Source organism: Vombatus ursinus, unplaced genomic scaffold (assembly GCF_900497805.2).
Source record: "Vombatus ursinus unplaced genomic scaffold, bare-nosed wombat genome assembly UNPS02014848.1, whole genome shotgun sequence".
Classification (NCBI taxonomy): Eukaryota; Metazoa; Chordata; class Mammalia; order Diprotodontia; family Vombatidae; genus Vombatus; species Vombatus ursinus.
In genome coordinates this window covers 7620171-7638935 of record NW_020954626.1, presented here as the reverse complement: position 1 = coordinate 7638935, position 18765 = coordinate 7620171, and positions in this window count along the sequence as shown.

The following is an 18765-nucleotide window of genomic DNA, read 5'->3' as shown; positions in this document are numbered from 1 at the left end:
ATAGGAAAGAATCATGTGGAGAAAAAATATTTCAAACTTTTTCTACCTCAGTATATGTATGAGGGAGAATATATAAGAGGTAAAATAGATGAATAAATATGATATTTTAAACTTGTAGTACATCTGAAAAAAGTGTTGCACTGGAAGTCAGGAGAATTGACTTACAGTCCTAGCTCTTCAATTAAGTAGCTACTCTATCTTGGACAATTTTCTTTGGTTCTTTGGGTCTTAGTTTGTTCATCTGAGCTTTTATCCACTGGATCTTTTTCAGACATATAGGTGTCTAGCCATGTATCCTCCATCTTGTACTTGTGAAGTTGATTTTTTGAACCCAAATGTAAGATTTTATATTTATCACTATTAAATTTTGTCTAGCTGTATTTCTAGTCTCTGAAAGATTAATAACAGGGGCAGCTAGGTGGCACAGTGAATAGAACACTGGCCCTGGAGTCAGGAGGACCTGAGTTCAAATCCAGCCTCAGACCAGACACTTGACATTTACTAGCTGTGTGACCCTGGGCAAGTCACTTAACCCCAATTGCTTAAAAAAGAAAAAAAAGATAATAACAAAGCTGTACTGCTTGTCCATATCCTCTTTTATATTTTTCTCTGTTCTCTTCTATATAGTTTTTAAAATGCTTTAGTAATGCTCTTTCCTTTCTTTTCTTATATCATTAACACCAACTTCATCACCTCCCTACCCACCATCACCAAGAAAAGCCGTCCTTTGTAATAAATAGTTATAGTCAAGCAAGACAAATCAACATATTGACTAAGTCTGAAAATGCATGTGTCACTTTATACCTCTAGGATATAACCTCTCTACCAAGAGGTGTGAAGCATGCTTCATTATTAATCTTCCAAAGTCATGAGTGGTCGCATGTACTCCCTTTCCATTTTCTTTTCCACTTCCCATCCTCCTACATGGAGACTAAGGCAGGCCATGCAAATTTTCCCAGGTTGCTTTTCTGAAGATTCCAGAAGGTAAGGGTGAGGCAGGCAATCAGTGGTGGCTGACAGTGCCAGCATCTGTGACTCAGCATAGAAAGGGCAACATTGCCAAAATGGCAAAGATTCAGATCTCCCTACACATATCTATTTCTCATTATTTGGCATTGATAGCTTGTTTAAACAGGTCAAGTTAGAGCTGCTATAATTTCACACTACATCCGTTCCTTTCATTTAAATATCCTCTTAATTTGTCATTGACTTTAACCTTTGCTATAAACAGTACATTATCTAACTGTACACAGACAGGTGATTCTTAAATGACTCAATTTTGGAAAAAAGTCATTTTATGACTGTTTAGGTTCAATCAATTACATTAAAATTTTTTTTAATGTTCCCTCTGATGCTTCTATTAAAGAAAGTACTCATGATGTACCGTCTTGGAGCTAGTTAGGAATTACAAACATGTACATCATGTTTTACAATATAGTTTTCTGCCATCCTTCTCTATGCCTTCCTTTTCACTGAAATCACCAAATATTGAGATATATTGCCTTAATTTGGCAGATCTTGCCACGTATTCATAGAATTTCTCTATTTCCTTCTCCTCTGTAATAAATATTGGTGTTCTAACCTGATGGTGGCCTGTTGGATTATGCTTATGAACACTTTGTGGCAAATTGACCAACTACCTCAACAAGGGATGTTTCTGCAGCCTTTTATGCATAAAAGAAAACCAATTCTGCCAACTTCATTATCTACCTCTGCAAGGAGAACTTGTGAGCTGTCCTTCCTCTTAGCCTCATTTCTTTACGTCTTCTGGTTTCATTTACAGTGAAAAGGTCAATATGGATGTTGTTTTATTTCCTTCAGTAATATGTTGACTCATTGGACAATGAGCAAAGATCACTCCTTATGAGTAGCAACAAACAAGTTAATAGGTAGATGAAACAAGACTATCTTGGGTAATTCTTAGCACCCTTTACCCTCTCTTCTATCATCCCACCACCATTATTGTTGAAGAGGGCCATTTTGTATTTTTATCTATTTCATGGATAACTATAACCAAAAAAACTAATTACATAATAGTCTTCTTCCTGTTTATAAGCCTCAGAATATTTAGCTTAGTTTGGCCCTCAGACAGCACATTTAGTTTGTCATTGGCCTATACTAGGGCTTTCCAATTTGGTAACTTCTTCCAGAATTTAAGTGTACTGGGATAGCCTCTGAGAATCCAGGGTAACCTTCCTGTTACAATGAGGCATTAGAGTGGGACTTTTATGAAGATTGTAATAAACAAATTGTCTAAATAATTGTAGCTTTCTTACATGGAGGTGACTTCTGATACCAAAGTAACACAAATCCCAATGAAGCATGTGAAAGAAATAAAAACAAAATTATGATAAGCATATATTAGTAGCTATTATCAAACAGTATACTATCAATGTGGCCTCAAAGTCTATATCAAACTCAAGGTCTAATGATCTCCTTACTATCCCTTTCCCCTTCTTCTGTGGATGCTCCAGCTTGCCATCCTCCCTTTAATAATGTGGTACCCACAGCATAATAAAATGTTGCACATGTGGTTTGGCCAATAATCATCATATTGACATGTATATTTTACAGTATAATACATACATATCATATGTAATATGTTTATGTTATATTACGACACAGAGATATAGATATTATTTATATACATATACATCTATGTATATCTCTCTGTATATATATATATACACATACATACACACATACATACATATATATGTCTATATATATAATTTCATCCTATCTCCTCCCTAGTTCTGCCCTGTCCTCACCTACCAAAGGCATCCCTAGTCTTATGGTCTCTCCTCCTCCTGTATTTTTTCTGGTAACCAGAATTCCTAGTTATGATCTGCAATCCAAATAGAAGACTGGTTCTACAGATATAATTATATTACCCCACAGCCCAGATAATTGCAAAGCATTTTTTTAAACAATGATAAGATTGCATTCTTTGGCCACCTTTTCTACTCAGGAAGACAAAGGAACATCTTCTGTTTTCTGCCACAAAGCTGAAAGGAACACCTTATTGAGCAAACAAGAAAAATCAAGATTCCAGTCTATCTCAATAGGTTGGAACACTAGGCTTGAAGCAACAAGATAAAATTTAACAAAGTTAAGTGAGGAGTCCAAAGATCTGGGGATTTTTGTTTGACCATAAACTCAACATGAGGCAACTTCAAAAACAAAACAATAAGAACAATAAAACTAATGTAATCTCAGGCTGACTTAATAGCATATGATGGCCTGATCGCAGGAAGTAAAGTGTCCCACTAGAACTACTAAATACCTTACAGTGCAGCACATATGACACAGGAAAAATAGCAGTTGAAGGCTCATGAATCCACAGACTACAACAAAGAAGGACAGAAGCTATACTTATAACTATCTGTAAACTTTAAGAATATACCATCTGTAAATTAGAATTTAGGTTAATGCAATGACCAGTCTTGACTCCAGCCAGTCTGTCAGTAAGCAAACATTTATTAAACACTACTATGTTTCAGGCACTGTGCTAAGCACTAGGGATACAAAGAAAGGTAAAAGACAGTTCCTGCCCTCAAGGAGCTCACAATGTAGTGGAGAAAACATGCAAATAACTATGTACAAACAAGTTACATACAGAATAAACTGGAAATAGTCAACATGGGTAAAGCACTAAAATTAAAAGAGGTTGGGAAAGGCTTTCTATAGAAGTTGGAATTTTAGCTAGGACTTGAAGGAAGCCAGGGGACCAAGGAGGCAGAGGACTGATAATGATAGATACATCCATTCCTCCTCTTAGGAGAGAAGTGATGGACTACAGGTACAGAATGAGAGATGCCATAAATTGTCAATATGTTTATTCATTTTGCTTAATTGCATTTCTTTGTTACATGAAGGGATTGCATTGGTGGTGTGGAGCAGGTATTGGGGAATCACAGTATGTTTTTAAAAAGCATTCATAAAGTATTTTTTAATCTATCATTTGTGAACTAATACACAAAGTAAACTGGAGATTGTAAACTTTTGTTTCAATACAACAACTCTGCTATTTTACTAGTCTGAAGACTCTAAATATATCTATCACAAACCATCTGTACCTTCTCAGAATTTGTAACTCTTGTCCATGTCCTCAACTAAGTCCTTAACAAGGGATCCACTCAATGACTGTTCTCCTGATTTTTTAGAATTCTAGAGTACCAGTACATCACACAAGCTATCCCATCCTCTTTGAGAGCAAAGGATGAACAACAACAACAGAACTGGTACACTTCCTTTTCTGGCCATACATCTCTGAAATTATCTTTTACTCTACTACTTAAGTATAATTTATTATTGATAATAGGCTGAAGCCTTTTTACCACCACCCCTCACCAGCCCTATATTTCTTGGTTACCCTTTGAGTCACATGACATTTTGATTCTTTAGAGATTGTGGTATTCTATGACTCACAGCCATATAGCATCACCAGAAGAATATTGACAGTTTTAAAAATGAGTTTTTGTTTTGGGGAGAAATTTGGGGCCATTGAAAGCACTACCTGCTTTCTCAAAGACAGGATAGCTTTCTCTTTTTTTCTCCTATCCAATTCTGCCCATAGTTCATCGTCCAACTGCAACATCTGTCCAAGACATTTGTAATGATGGACCGGCTTGTGGGTTGTTAATCTAATTGCATATCATCTGTATGAAACATCCTCCAATCCCTCTTAATTTTTGTATTCTTCCTCTATTAATTATTTCCTATTTATTCTATACATAGCTTGATTTGTATGAATTTGTTTCCATGCTGTCTCCCCCATTAGATTATAAGCTCGTTGATGGAGTCCCCATCTTTTGTCCCTCTCTTTTGTCTTTTTTTGTACCCCAGCACATAGCACAGTGCCTGGCACATAGTAATCACTTAACAAATGTTGCTTACTTGCTTGATTATTTGTTCACTAGGTTTTTCTTATGAGGATTGTTAGGCCAAACTCTTTTGAGTGGTTACAACCTTGAGAGGCTCTATAAAGTTACTGGGCTTGATATAATCAGCACAAAGTAATTTGCAAACAGGAGCATCTGTGGGATCATCCCAGGAATCAAAGACAAGTTCCCCGGCCTATCTTCTGCAGACTCTGTTCTCTTCCCTTTTGTGGAAACTGGAACAATTGCCCTTCTCCAGTCTTGTGGTATCTCTCCCATTTACCTGGATATTTCAGATATCACTGGCAGTGGATCACTGGTCATGTGTCAGTTCCCAGTGTAAAGCTTCAGTTGTCCCTTCCTAGTTACACTTCTGTTTTCCCTACACTCACTCCATTCAGTCTCACCACCATTGTTTAGGTCACTTTTTTCATTTCCATATGTAAGTCATTAAATGTATGCTTCATTTTCATTATTTGACTTTCCTCAATACCTTGGCAGAAATACTAAAGGAATCATCTGTCACTTGTTTCAGCTATTCCACAAAGCTCCAATATATTGGGAGCATCCCAGGAGAATATCCTATACTGAGCCCTCTTCTGTCTCCACACTTCAACATTTCCCATGCTCATTGTAAAGTCATCGATTACATTATCAAGATAAATATTTTTTGCAATATCCTAGTCAAAGAACAACATACTTAAATTTGACAGCCAATCTCGTCATAGACCTGAAATAATTCTTCATTATTTTTAGTTTGCCAAAGCTTTTTTCACATGATGCAGGAATAACTTGCAAAGACAAATAAATGTGTAATGCTCTTTCTATGTTTAGATAACAGCTCCCAAGGGTGTAGTCCTGTGTCAGCTGGAACAGATCAAGAAATGTTACTGATTCCACGTGAGGCAGTAAATTCTGAGCTTGATGCTTGAAGCTCTCCACCTCAAAACCAAACTCTAAATCAAGATCATTGTTATGTTTCATAGATAAATTGTTAGCAGTTCTTTTTAATTCAGGCCATTCCATATTTTTTTCAGGGAAAGACTATAAAAGAATTCAAAATCCAATCAGGATTCTTATAAAACTTCATTTCTCTGACTATTGACTATGATAAAAATAAAAATATTTATCTTTATATATCAAACTACATTTTTTGCAAACAACATTGATTTTGGACTGCTTGATTGTATATTTCTTTTGTTGTCTTTCTCTGAAAGAAAAGTTGTTGGAATTTTTAATTCTGCTAATATTCAGGTGTAAATGAGTAATCCTTCAGCTACAACTTTACATAATACTTTGAAATTGGCCTCCAATTCTACTAAGATTTTTGAAACTTGCAAAACTGTAACCTTCTTGGATTATAATTCTCTAGTTAGGTACCCTCTGGACAAGGGTTAACTTTACTGATACAGTTCAAAGTTCAATACCAGATTGCCAGAGCAAACAAAAATGGAAAACTTTTTATTACTGAAACATTGGGCCATGGAAATTATTTCTGCATTTGCCAACATATTTGCAATACTATAATTCAACAATTTAAATACTTCTCTTATTTGTGAATGCAGTGCTTCAATAGCACTTGTTTGGGGATATCAGTGTGTTTCTGAGTAACATTTAAAAGATTTTGTAATGTGTTCATTAACATTTCCCAGAGGTTGATGGAACTTGGAAAATAATGTGAAAAGTCTTTGTACTGTTCTGGAAAAAATGCAAGAACTACATTATTCCACTCCTTCTACTCTTTCCTCCACCCACTCTCTTCCAACTCTCTCCCCTTCCCATCTACCCTTCATACCACTGCTACATTAATTTTTTTAATCTATTCTTTTCAGTTTTCTACTAAAAAATCTTCAGTGGCTCCCTATTGCATACTGAATACAGTTCATACTTCTTAGCCTAGTATTCAAATTCCTTGATAATCTAACTCTTCCATACCTTTCTAGCCTAATCTAATATTATATAATCTCATTGGTGAGCTCCCCCTAGGACTTCTATTTTGATGAAGCCATCCATCCTTCATTCTTCTCCTGTCTTTGCCCCTCCTTCTCTTCTTTTCAATTTTTTATGTGTGTTATCTTTTTTTTTTTTTTAGAATGTAAGCTCCTTGAGGACAGGGACTGTCTTCTTTTTGCTTGTATCCCCAGGATTTAGCACAGTTCCTGGAACAAAGTACTTAATAGAAGTTTGTTGACTTGTTAACTTATTCTATTCCACTATATGTTCCATATAAGTTAAAATGAGCTTTAACTTCCAAACATAACTTTTTCCTCCTTTATATCTTTGCTCATGCTATTCCTTATGCTTATAATAACCTCCTTTCCTCTTTCAATTCAGTTCCCAACTCAATTGCTACTTCTTATTTGAAGCCTTTTCTGATCCTCTCTTCCTAAGTCAGATCTTACTCTCAAAGCACTTTGTTTTATAATTCTTTTATGCACTTATCATATAATATTGTTGTGGGAGGGGAGAAGGGTATGCTTGTTATTCAGAAATATGATTCCTAAGATGCTAGTCAGTCTTTAGACCCCCTATTACAACAAGATCATAGGATCTAACACTAGAAAAGGCCTTAGAATTCACATGGGCCAATCCTCTCATTTTATGATTAGGAAACTGAAATCCAGAGAGGAAAAATGACTTCCCCAAGGTGACACAGGTAATAGCAGTTATTAGAGCTGGAATTCAAACACAAGTCCATTTACCTTAGATCCAGGGTTTGTTATACCATGCTGCTGTGGTAAAATTTCCCAGTGTGTTTTAAACACAAACACATTGTGGACCCAATCTAGTTTCACAAATTCCTGTAGTGTAGGGTTTTGTGACTTGAAAATAGGTGAGGAGGGAGATGAGCATTGTTTGAACCTTACTCTCATCAGATCTGGCTCAAGAAGGGAATAACATGAGAGGCAGAGCCAAGATGGCGGAGTAAAAGCAGTGACTTGCTTGAGTTCTCCCCCAAACCCCTCCAAATACCTATAAAAAATGGCTCTAAACAAATTCTAAAGCAGCAGAACCCACAAAAAGACAGAGTGAAACAAATTTCCAGCCCAAGACAACCTGGATGGTTGATCAGAAAGGTATATTGTGCCGGGCTGGGAGAGGAAAGCAGTTTGGTGTGCACTCCTAGGCAAGGCAGGCCTCAGCAAACCTGGAGCAGGCCTCAGAGAACTGAATTGTGGGCAGCTGTGGTGATTTCCAGACTTCTCAATTCATGAACACCAAAGACAATTTAGGTCAGTAGGAAAAGTATGTGTCTGCGGTGAGAGAGAGAAGCACGGTCCCAGGCCCAGTCCTGAGCATGGCCCTGGGGCAGTGGCTGCCTCCAGAGCAACCAGCCCACAGACTGAGAGGGAATCAAGTGGCTGATCAGAGGGGGATTGCAGGGACCTCTTTGCTGGTGCAGGATTCTCTTGCTTTGCCCATGCTTGGATCTGGGTCACAGTTCTGGGTGGCGGTCCTGGGGCAAGGACGAGTGCTGGTGTAGTGGAGCTTGTAGTGTCAGTGGAGAGGGAATCCTCCTCACAGTTCCAAGACAGAAAAGAGTGCTTGTGGTCACTCATAAACCAGAGCACAGGCCAGGAAAGGAGTAAACGCCTCGCCCTTGATCATACCACCTTGGAAGAACTGAAAATTTACAGGTCCCTAGAAATATCTCTGAAAACAGCTGCACAAAACCCCTGAAGCTTGGACAATACATTCTCCACACTGGAAGCAGACCCCTGCCTTAACAAAGAGTTTATAAGTCAAGTAATTGGCTGAGATCATGAGCAAGAAGCACAAAAAGAGTCAGACCATAGAATCTTACTTTGGTGACAAAGAAAATCAAAACATACAACCAGAAGAAGACAACAAAGTCAAAGCTCCTACATCAAAAGCCTCCAAGAAAAATATGAATTGGTCCAAGGCCACAGAAGAGCTCAAAAAGGATTTTGAGAAGCACGTAAGAGAAGTAGAGAAAAAACTGAGAGTGATGCAAGAAAATCATGAAAAACAAGTCAACAGCTTGCTAAAGGAGACCCAAAAAAATATTGAAGAAAATAACACCTTAAAAAATAGACCAACCCAAATGCAAAAGAGGTCCAAAAAGCCAATGAGGAGAAGAATGCTTTAAAAAGCAGAATTGGCCAAATAGAAAAGGAAGTCCAAAAGCTTACTGAAGAAAATACTTCCTTAAAAATTAGAATGGAGCAATTGGAAGCTAGTGACTTTATGAGAAATTAAGACACTGTAAAACAAATCCAAAAGGATGAAAAAATAGAAAACAATGTGAAATATCTCATTGGAAAAACAACTGACCTGGAAAATAGATCCAGGAGAGATAATTTTAAAATTATTGGACTATCTGAAAGCTATGATCAAAAAAAGAACCTAGAAATCATCTTTCAAGAAATTATCAAGGAAAACTGCCCTGATATTTTAGAACCAGAGGGCAAAATAGAAATTGAAAGAATCCACCGATCACCTCCTGAAAGAGAACCCCAAAGGAAAACTCTTAGGAATATTGTAGCCAAATTCCAGAGTTCCCAGATCAAAGAGAAAATATTGCAAGCAGCCAGAAAGAAACAATTCAAGTATTATGGAAACACAATCAGGATAACACAAGATTTAGCAACTTCTACATTAAGGGTCTGGAGGGCATGGAGTATGATATTCTGGAGGCCAAAGGAGATAGGATTACAACCAAGAATCACCTACCCAGCAAAACTGAGCATAATCCTTCAGGGGGAAAAAATGGACATTCACTGAAATAGAGGACTTTCAAGCATTCTTGATGAAAAGATCAGAGCTGAATAGAAAATTTGATTTTCAAATACAAGACTCAAGTGGAACATGAAGAGGTAAGTAGGAAAGAGAAATCATAAGAGACTTATTAAGGTTGAACTGTTTACATTCCTGCATGGAAAGATGATATTTGTAACTCATGAGTCCTTTGTCAGTATTAGAGTAGTTGGAGGAAAAAAAATTTTATCTATGTGTAGATAGATAGATAGATAAATTGAGGGCACAGGGTGAGTTGAAGATGAAGGGGTGATATCTGGAGAATAAAGTTAAGGGGTGAGAGAGGATTATACTGGGAGAAGGAGAAAGGGAGAGGTAGAATGGGGTAAATTATCTCCCATAAAACAGACAAGAAAAGGCTTTTACAGTGGAGGGGAAATGGGGGAAGGTGAGAGGGAATGAGTGAATCTTATTCTCATTGGATTTGGCTTAAGGAGGGAATAACATACACACTCAATTGGGTGTGGAAATCTATCTTACCCTACAGGAAAATGGGGGGGAAGGGGACAAGAGAGCAGGAGGATGATAGAGGGGAGGGCAGATTGGGGAAGGGAGTAATCAGAAACAAACACTTCTAAGGAGGGACAGGGTCAAAAGAGAGAATAGAATAAATGGGGGGTGGGATAGGATTAAGGGAAATATACTTAGTTTTTCACAACATGATTACTATGGAAGTGTTTTGCATGACTACACGTGTATAACTGTATTGAGTTGCTTGCCTTCTCAGTGGGGTGGGGAGGGAGGAAGGGAGAAAATTTGGAACCCAAATTTTTAAAAACAAAAGTTAAAAAAATTGTTTTCATATGCAAAAAAAAAATAGGTGCAAAGAAGATAATGGTGGGTATAGCCCAAGGCATGTAAGATCATAGAATTTAAAGGTAGAAGACATCTTATAAGAATTGTTTAATTTAAGCTTAACATTTTTACAAAATAGGAAACTGAGATGCGGGAGGGGAGAGAATTATTTGTTCAAAGTCACCGATTAGTTCTGACTCCAAACTCTAGCACTTGTTCCCCTGATCCACTACCACATTGATACAAGTTGTATGTTTTCATCTAATCCTCCTACTAGATCACAAATTCCATGAAAACAGAGCATAAATGGATAAATGAAAAGCATTTATTAAGTGTTCTTATGTGCCAAATTCTGTGATAAGAGCTGGTGATACACATAAAAAAGTTAGATAGTCCTTGCCCTCAAGGAGTTTACATTCCAGTACAAGAAGACAATCCATTCAGACAGTGGTATCCAAGGAATGGTGATTTCATCTGGGAAGACACACAGATGATGAATGGCAGCCATAGGGGCAATCCATTGACACAACCTTTTTTTCCAGAATCAATGGTAAAAGTGTTTTGATTATTGTTCCAAGGGCAGGAGATAGAAAGCTGGTGGGGGTGGGGGATATGCTCTGCAGCAAGGCAGATGTCAAGAAATGGATAGCCAGGGTAGATGGCTAGATCGATTATGAAATATGGTTTGTATTACCTAGTACCTAGCACAGAGCTTTTCTTCATATAGTAGGTACTTAGTTGTATCAGGAATTCTTAACCTAGAGTCCACAAATTCTTTCCCTCCCTATGGGGTCTGTGGATAGATTTCAGAGGTTTTGTGAACTTGAAGTAAAAAAAAAATACATCTTTACCTTTCTTTTGCAATCTTACATAAACATTATTCTGAGGAAGAATCTATATATATGCTTCACCAGATTCACCAAAGTGAAACATGACACACAAAAAAGTTAAGAATCCTTGGTGTAAATAAATGAATAGGGCAAACAAAAAAGCTTAAATCATAATTATTTAAATTAATGCATTATACATTGAAGTTTTAGAAAATTTGTTTTTCTTGTCCTCCATTGTTTTGGCCTCTTACTCCCATATTATTGAGTCATTTCAGTTGTATCTGACTTTTCGTGACCCCATTTAGGATTTTCTTGGCAAAGATACTGGAGTGGTTTGCCATTTCTTCCTTCAGCTCATTTTTACAGGTGAAGAACTAAGGGAAGCAGGGTTAAGTGACTTACCTAGGGTCACACACCTAGTAAGTGTCTGAGGCCAGATTTGAACTGAGGAAGATGAGTCTTCCTGACTCCAGGCCCAGGACTCTATCAATTATGCCACTTAGCTGTCCCACTCCATATATATGCTACCTATCAGTCTTATGCAATAATATTATATGAAACATTTGGGATGCCAATGTACTTCCAGTCTCTTGAGAAGCATGGATGAAGTCTATAAAATTTTCTCACATAGAAACCCTTTCAATGATAGCTTATTATGACAAATTATTTATGTTTCTGTTTTTGTCTGGCAATGTTAGAGGTACAAAGAATGAAAAAGTGCTTTTCTTAATTTCACAAATCAAAATTTTTCAGCATTCTTGCCCACAACATTTTACAGATGGGTTTGCACTTTCAATCACATTGATTTTGAATGCCATGGTTTTCTGTTTAGCAGGGGAATTTAAAAATTTGCTGACTGAAGTGATTCCTGAGGTGTCTCTGCCTCCTTATTATAGTGACTGTTCTACATTTCTGTAAGAAATGATGATAAAGTCAATGTCTTTACTTTCATCCACTTTTCCTTTACAGAGTAGACTGCTGTAAGGACACACACTATCTTTTCAACTTCATCCCTTTTCTGATTTGGCATTTATTTTGATCTATGGTCTAAGTGGTTGATGATGTGACTATATACAGAGAGCTAATTCTAGAATGACTCCCATAAGGGTAAGGCAATCGTTTCCTGTCTGTTAAGATATAGTCAATTTCATTTTTTGTGATACTGTTTTTGCCATATCCAGAGGCTTCCAGTTTTCTTTGTTGAGGGAATTCATCATATGCAAGCATGAGATTTTTGGGTGGTCTTTGGCCTCTTTTATTTATGGCCACAGTGTTGTATTTACAACATGTTTCTCCCTGTCCTCCCCTGTGCCCACCTTCTCATTGAAGTCATTAAGTATTGAAATGTGTGTGTATTGGGGGGGAACACACACACACACACACATATTTATCTGGTTTAAAGATCTCAAGTTGTTCATAAAATTTCTTCTTCATCCTCTGCAAAAGATGCTGCTATATATGTTGGTACATAACCCTCTGTCTCTTTTTCTACCACTCTACCACCATCACTATGATAGTGGAAAGGAGCCATACAGAGCTGGAGACCATTTTATATTATTAAACTATTCTACATATCTTTGTGGTGGTCTTTTTTTATTTATGTACATTATGAGCAAAACACGGTGATATGACCAGGAAGCCTATGAAATTATTTTGTTGTTCGGTCAATTTTCAGTCACGTCTGATTCTTTGAGACCCCTTTTGGAGTTTTCTTGGCAAAGATACTGGAGTGGTTTACCATTTCCTTCTCTAGCTCATTTTTACAGTTGAAGAACTGAGGCAAATAGGGTTAAGTGACTTGCCCAGTGTTACACAGCTAGTAAGTGTCTGAGGCTAGATTTGAATTAAGTCTTTCTGACTCCAGGCCCAACACTATGCACTGTGCCACCCAGCCACCCTAAGTTATCTTTAGAGGCACAATGAAACTCTCCCTTCCAACTCCTCTGTCTACCTCTCCAAGGGAAGCTTATAAGCCACCCTTTCATTTAGCAGCAGTTTCTAGTTTCATGTATATAAGAACATCAATTTGAAAAGTGGCTCAGTCAATCCAGGGTTGCATGCACTTTTGCACTTATAGGTTGTTGGATGAACATCACAGTGTTTAAATGGCAGGAACAGAAAACCAGCACCAGTCATCCCTGCAGAGCCTCTGGGACAGTGTGGTATAGTGGGGAGAGAGCTTTGGTTAAATGTTATTTTGTTAACAATTAAATTAGTGTTTGTAGATGATTTTAAAATTGTGAATTGTGAAGAGTTTAAAAACTCTTAGAACCTTCACTCTCCTCTTGTAACACTACTACCATCAACAATGAAAGTAGAAAGAAACCACATAGAAATGAGGACCGATTTGTATTTTTAACTGTGCCCCAAAATGAATTACTGTCAAATTTCTGACAGTAAGCATTTCTTACTGTCAAATTTCTGACAGTAAGCATCTCCATAAGCTTACTGATTTTCAGATGGCCAACATTGTCTGTCACCAGGCCTATACATGGTTCTTTTCTAACATGTGATTCATGCACTCTTAATCTCATACATCCACAAAGCTCTTAGTGCCTTTGTATATCCACCAGGAACTCTGTTTTCTCATGCAGACACTTCTGGGACTCAGGACTGGGCAAGATATTTATCCTTGCTTGGCTTTGTCATAGAGCTACAAATGCTGATACTACTCCATGGGGAATAAATAGTACAGGAACCCCAGGGATCTCAGCGTATGATTAGATACAGACTCCAGTCTCCTTCGTCTAATCTCCCTGCCTATTAAATTATACCCATACTTCCTAAATGAAGGTTTGGCCAAGGAGATACTCTCAAACCTCTAGAGATTTGTACCCATTGACTTAGAATGTACATCCCAATTGCCCAGAAATCCACACACAAAATACATAACCCTTTCCCCTTCTGATACCCTCACTGACACATACTCCATTGAAATATCTACTGAGGAGGACTTGCACATGCTTACCTTAGGTAGCTAATCACTCTCCTTGCTTCTGAGCATCCTCTGTCACAGACACCCAGGGGTCAGCTTTTAGCCAAATTTACTTCATCAACAGCAGGAGAATGTACTGACTTTCTTATAACCCTGGGCATGTCAACCACTAAGATAGGCAACCGGGAGAAGTCTTCACCTTGTCTCCCAACTATCTACCTTTCAAGTTAGGCATCCCCAGAGTCCAAGACTTTTCATATTATGTGAACCTGACAGAACTTGTACTCTATAGCCTTCAAGAATCTAGGATCATTTCCACATCACAGAGACTTCAAAGTAAAAATTATGGGGAAGTATTTGTGCCTTATATAACAATGAAAAGCAGATGAGGGGAAAACAAGGTGACAGAGAATTTGACTTGAGATTCACAAGCCAAATCATATCAAGAACATTTTTATAGTAACCTAGAGGGAGGGCAACAAATAGGCATGAAATGAATAAATCTGCCAGTGTTTTGGTGGAGATCTATTCTTACTAAGGTAGCCCCTAATTAAGTGGGTGGATCATTCCTTCACATTCCACTGCTTTCCACCCAGACCTGTGAACTTTGGGCCCTGGAGGTAAGGGTTCAGAGGAAGTAACTGGAACTGTACAGTAGCTGAGATTCGCTAAATGTTGTACTGAGTTGGACTTCTAAAAACACAGACAATTAAATACTTTGGGACCATAGCACGTGGCATCACAGAGAGAGGTAGTTAGGAGGCTTGCCAGAGAGGAAGACCATGTGCAGTGTGAGTTTATCATGCCTTCAGTGTGCCATGTGTGAGTCATCCCAACAGATAAAGAACTCCCTTTCTTCCTCTTGAATAACCTGCAGGTGAGATATCACAGCTGTTAGGAGACTAGAGACACCAGAAATCCCTGCTTTAGGCAATGTAAAGAGTGTTGGATTTGAAGATGGAGGACTTGAGTATGTATCTTGGACAAGTCACTCCACCAGTCTGGTCTTCAGTTTTCTGATCTGTAAAATGAATCAGTTGGGCTAGATGATTTCTTAGCTCCCTTCTAACTCTAAATCTATGATCTTGATATGACCTGCCAGAGTGTAGCTTGGAAAGAAGGAAGAAATAATGCAACCAGGTGCTAAGCAGAGATTCCAAGGGGAGGACAAGTACCAGGGAGAAAATGTCTGCTAAGCCAGAATCCTCCAATGAACTATTCAGTAGCTACTCAATGTGCCCTGAGACAATATATTCCATTATTCTACGATATGGGGAAATTACGAATGATAGGCCTCCTTGGCCAATGGCTTTTAGGAAGAGTTTATTCATTTGGGAAAAGTAAAGTTGTATAGCTGCTGGGCATGGAGCTGGCTGGCCTGAGCAGCACATCACAGCTTGGAGTCTTATTACTGTGCTTTTCAAAATTCTGATTTCTTACAATAAAGATATTTGAAACTATAATGTAAATTTTTCTGTTTTGGTCACATGAAGCAACAAAGGAGATAAGAATCTTAATGGGAAATAAGGTCCAAGCTGTATTATTGGAAAGTTTCCCAGAGTTCCAGGTGGGAGCATAATAAGTCAAATTTATGAGAAATTTATGAAATATTATACACAAAATATTTTACATTTATACTCTATGCTGAACCTGGAGAAACCTGAACCAAAGAGGGTGAGGAGAGGGAAGAGAAGGTGCTCCTGCAGTTAGGAAAACTTCTAAATTATTAGCAGCTATAGCATCAGTTCCTCATTCATGGAAGGCACAATACCAACCCCTTACTCTTTAAAGAGGACATTTTCCCTATCACATTACTTAAGAGAATATGGTACCTTTTACATAGCCCTTAGTAGATACTTGTTAATTGATTGATTAATAGTAGACAAGAATTTGAACTCTACCACTTCAGTACTATTCAAGAAAATGGTGTAAGATATAAGGAATAGAAGCCAGATAGAAGCTAAATGCATACTGAATTAATATGTGCTGGAGGAAACATAACTTTAAAGACAGATGGTGATCGATTTTTTCAAGATATCTCAGAAGGGAGGATCCTAAAGGGAGATCATAATTAGTTTAAAAAGTTGACTAAGAAGACATCAGCGAATATCCACAAATATTCCTACTACCACATCCCTCTAAAATCTTTATGAGATTTATCTGTGCACATGATAAGGATGCGCATTGTAACAGGTAGTGAATACTCTAGGGAGGATGCACTAAGGCTGTCCCTTCCTATTTTGACCATTTAAGAGGACATATTTATTCACCACTGAAGGACTTGACTTTGAAGCAATCCCCTTATTGATCCCTTGGCCCCTGTGTATATCTCCTCTGTCCCATGATGGAGCCACATCTATCAGGAAGAGCCACAGAGCCAGAAGAAAAGCTAACTCAGTAGACTTTAAATGGAGTGATTCTCTGCTGCTTTTTCTTTACTTTGCTGCCCAGTGTGTGGGGACTCAACCAAGAATCCCTCTTGCACTTGGGGGTTAGGGGGATGGAAGTGGGGTAGGGAAAGGGACTTATACAAGAGTCTCCTCTTCATACCCCACTCATGAAAAGTCCAAGAGAGATTCCCCAAATCTGACAGCTGGCAAGTGAGAGAGTACTAGAGAGAGAACTAGAGGGAAGAGTCTACTGGTAGGACCATTGTTTCTGGCTCAGTGTCTAATCCTTTTTTGACTCAACACTCTATCATGCTGTGGTGGGAGGGGGAAACACATGGAAACCAAGGAGCCAATGAAGCTATTGCTTCCTCATTCCTAAGGATGTCCCTTCATAGGGAGCACAAATCCCTGTAAGTGGTCTGGAGGGGGCAGGGAAGTTTCATGGGATGATCTTGGTTGGCCCATTGCCCTCTTACACCTTTATGAAAACATAAGAAAGGAACAACAGAACAACAGGCCCACTTTCACAGTTGATTTTCCACAGCAGACTGCAGAGCCACACAACTGATTGAGAAGTGGTTGATAGGATACTGTTAGATCTATTGTCTGTTAATGACTGCAAAAAAAAAAAAGGATTTAATTCAGATGAGCAAAGTATAGTCTTAAATATTCTTCTCAAAGGATCTCTCACATATAGGTTAAAATCATATAGGATTCCATGGTAAATATGACTGAAGATAAGATTTTATGCAATGGTCTGCTGAATATAAATATTAAGCAAGACATAAAACAAGGAGACCTATCCTCAGCAATGGCTTTTATTAGTATGATGGGGGAAGGGAACAAGCATTTATTAAGCACTTACTGTGTGCCAATTGCTGTTGTAAAAGCTTTACAAACATTATCTTATTTGATCTGCACAACAATAGACAATATCTTACACAAAATCCAAATAGATGATAGATTCCCTATCAGTGAAGAGGTTACACAAATGCTTCCATTTACAGATAACTTTGTATTTATTGTAACAAGCCCTGCAATATGACAGGCTTCTATGGTCATTCAACGAGAAATACAAATTTAAAAAAACCAATGTGACTGGAGAATATATCATTCATAGGGCAACTCACTGTGAAAGTCCATCGAGATATATATTGGCAAGAAAATGGACAACAAGCCAGCCCCCTAACTGATGAGGAAAAGAAAGAGCAAGCCAGATCACATTTGGAAAGCATATGATGCTTTCAATGGACTCAAGCTGTTCTCTGCTGCAATAGCCCATCTTTCAAATAATATTCTCTCTAATATGGTGAAGAATGATAGATGGCCAGCCATGGAGTCAGGAAGAATTGGATTCAGGTCCCACTTATGAAGCATACTAGCTATATGACCATGGGTAAGCCATTTGTCCCTTCAGTATCTCAGGAAATCTCCAAAGCTATAAATTACAAATAGCTGATCTGCTGCATAAGTGAAGGAAGTTTCCACATCATGATTTCTGTCTTTCTAATGAAATAATAGCTATAATTACCAAAAAATTCTACTAATGATGGTTATGAATCATGGGATACAGTGACTCCAGAAGAACAACAGTGGGAAGTGACCAGGAGAAGAGTGGAATAGTGCATTGTAGATGTAATGAGTCTGTAGTGTCCCCCAATACTGGAACTTAAGAAGTAGCATAAAATAGGGTTGTCAGAGAGGTGACCTATAACCCAACACTCCTGAATGCTGCTGAAACCAATTAATATGTAATTCGGAAATATTTAACAGAATAAATAAAAGATAATAAAATATAGATAAATAACATCACATTTTAAAACTGCCAAGATGCAACTTGCAGGGATCCCTATGTACTATTAGTAGACCCCATTACCATTTCAATTTGAGACCACTGCCATAGAAGATATCATCAAGGACATTTATGATTAGAAAAGAAAGTAATCGAGTTAGTAGCAAGAGTGGTAACAGATATCATTGGGACAGTGGGCAGAACACTAGTTCTGTAGTTAGAGGATGTGAGTTCAAATTCTGCCCCTGACATTTACTATTTAAATAACCTTGGGCAAGTCATTTAACCTCCTTAGGCCTCAATTTTCTCATCTGTAAAATCAGGGGGTTAGACTAGATGACCCCTGAGGTCTCTTCCATAT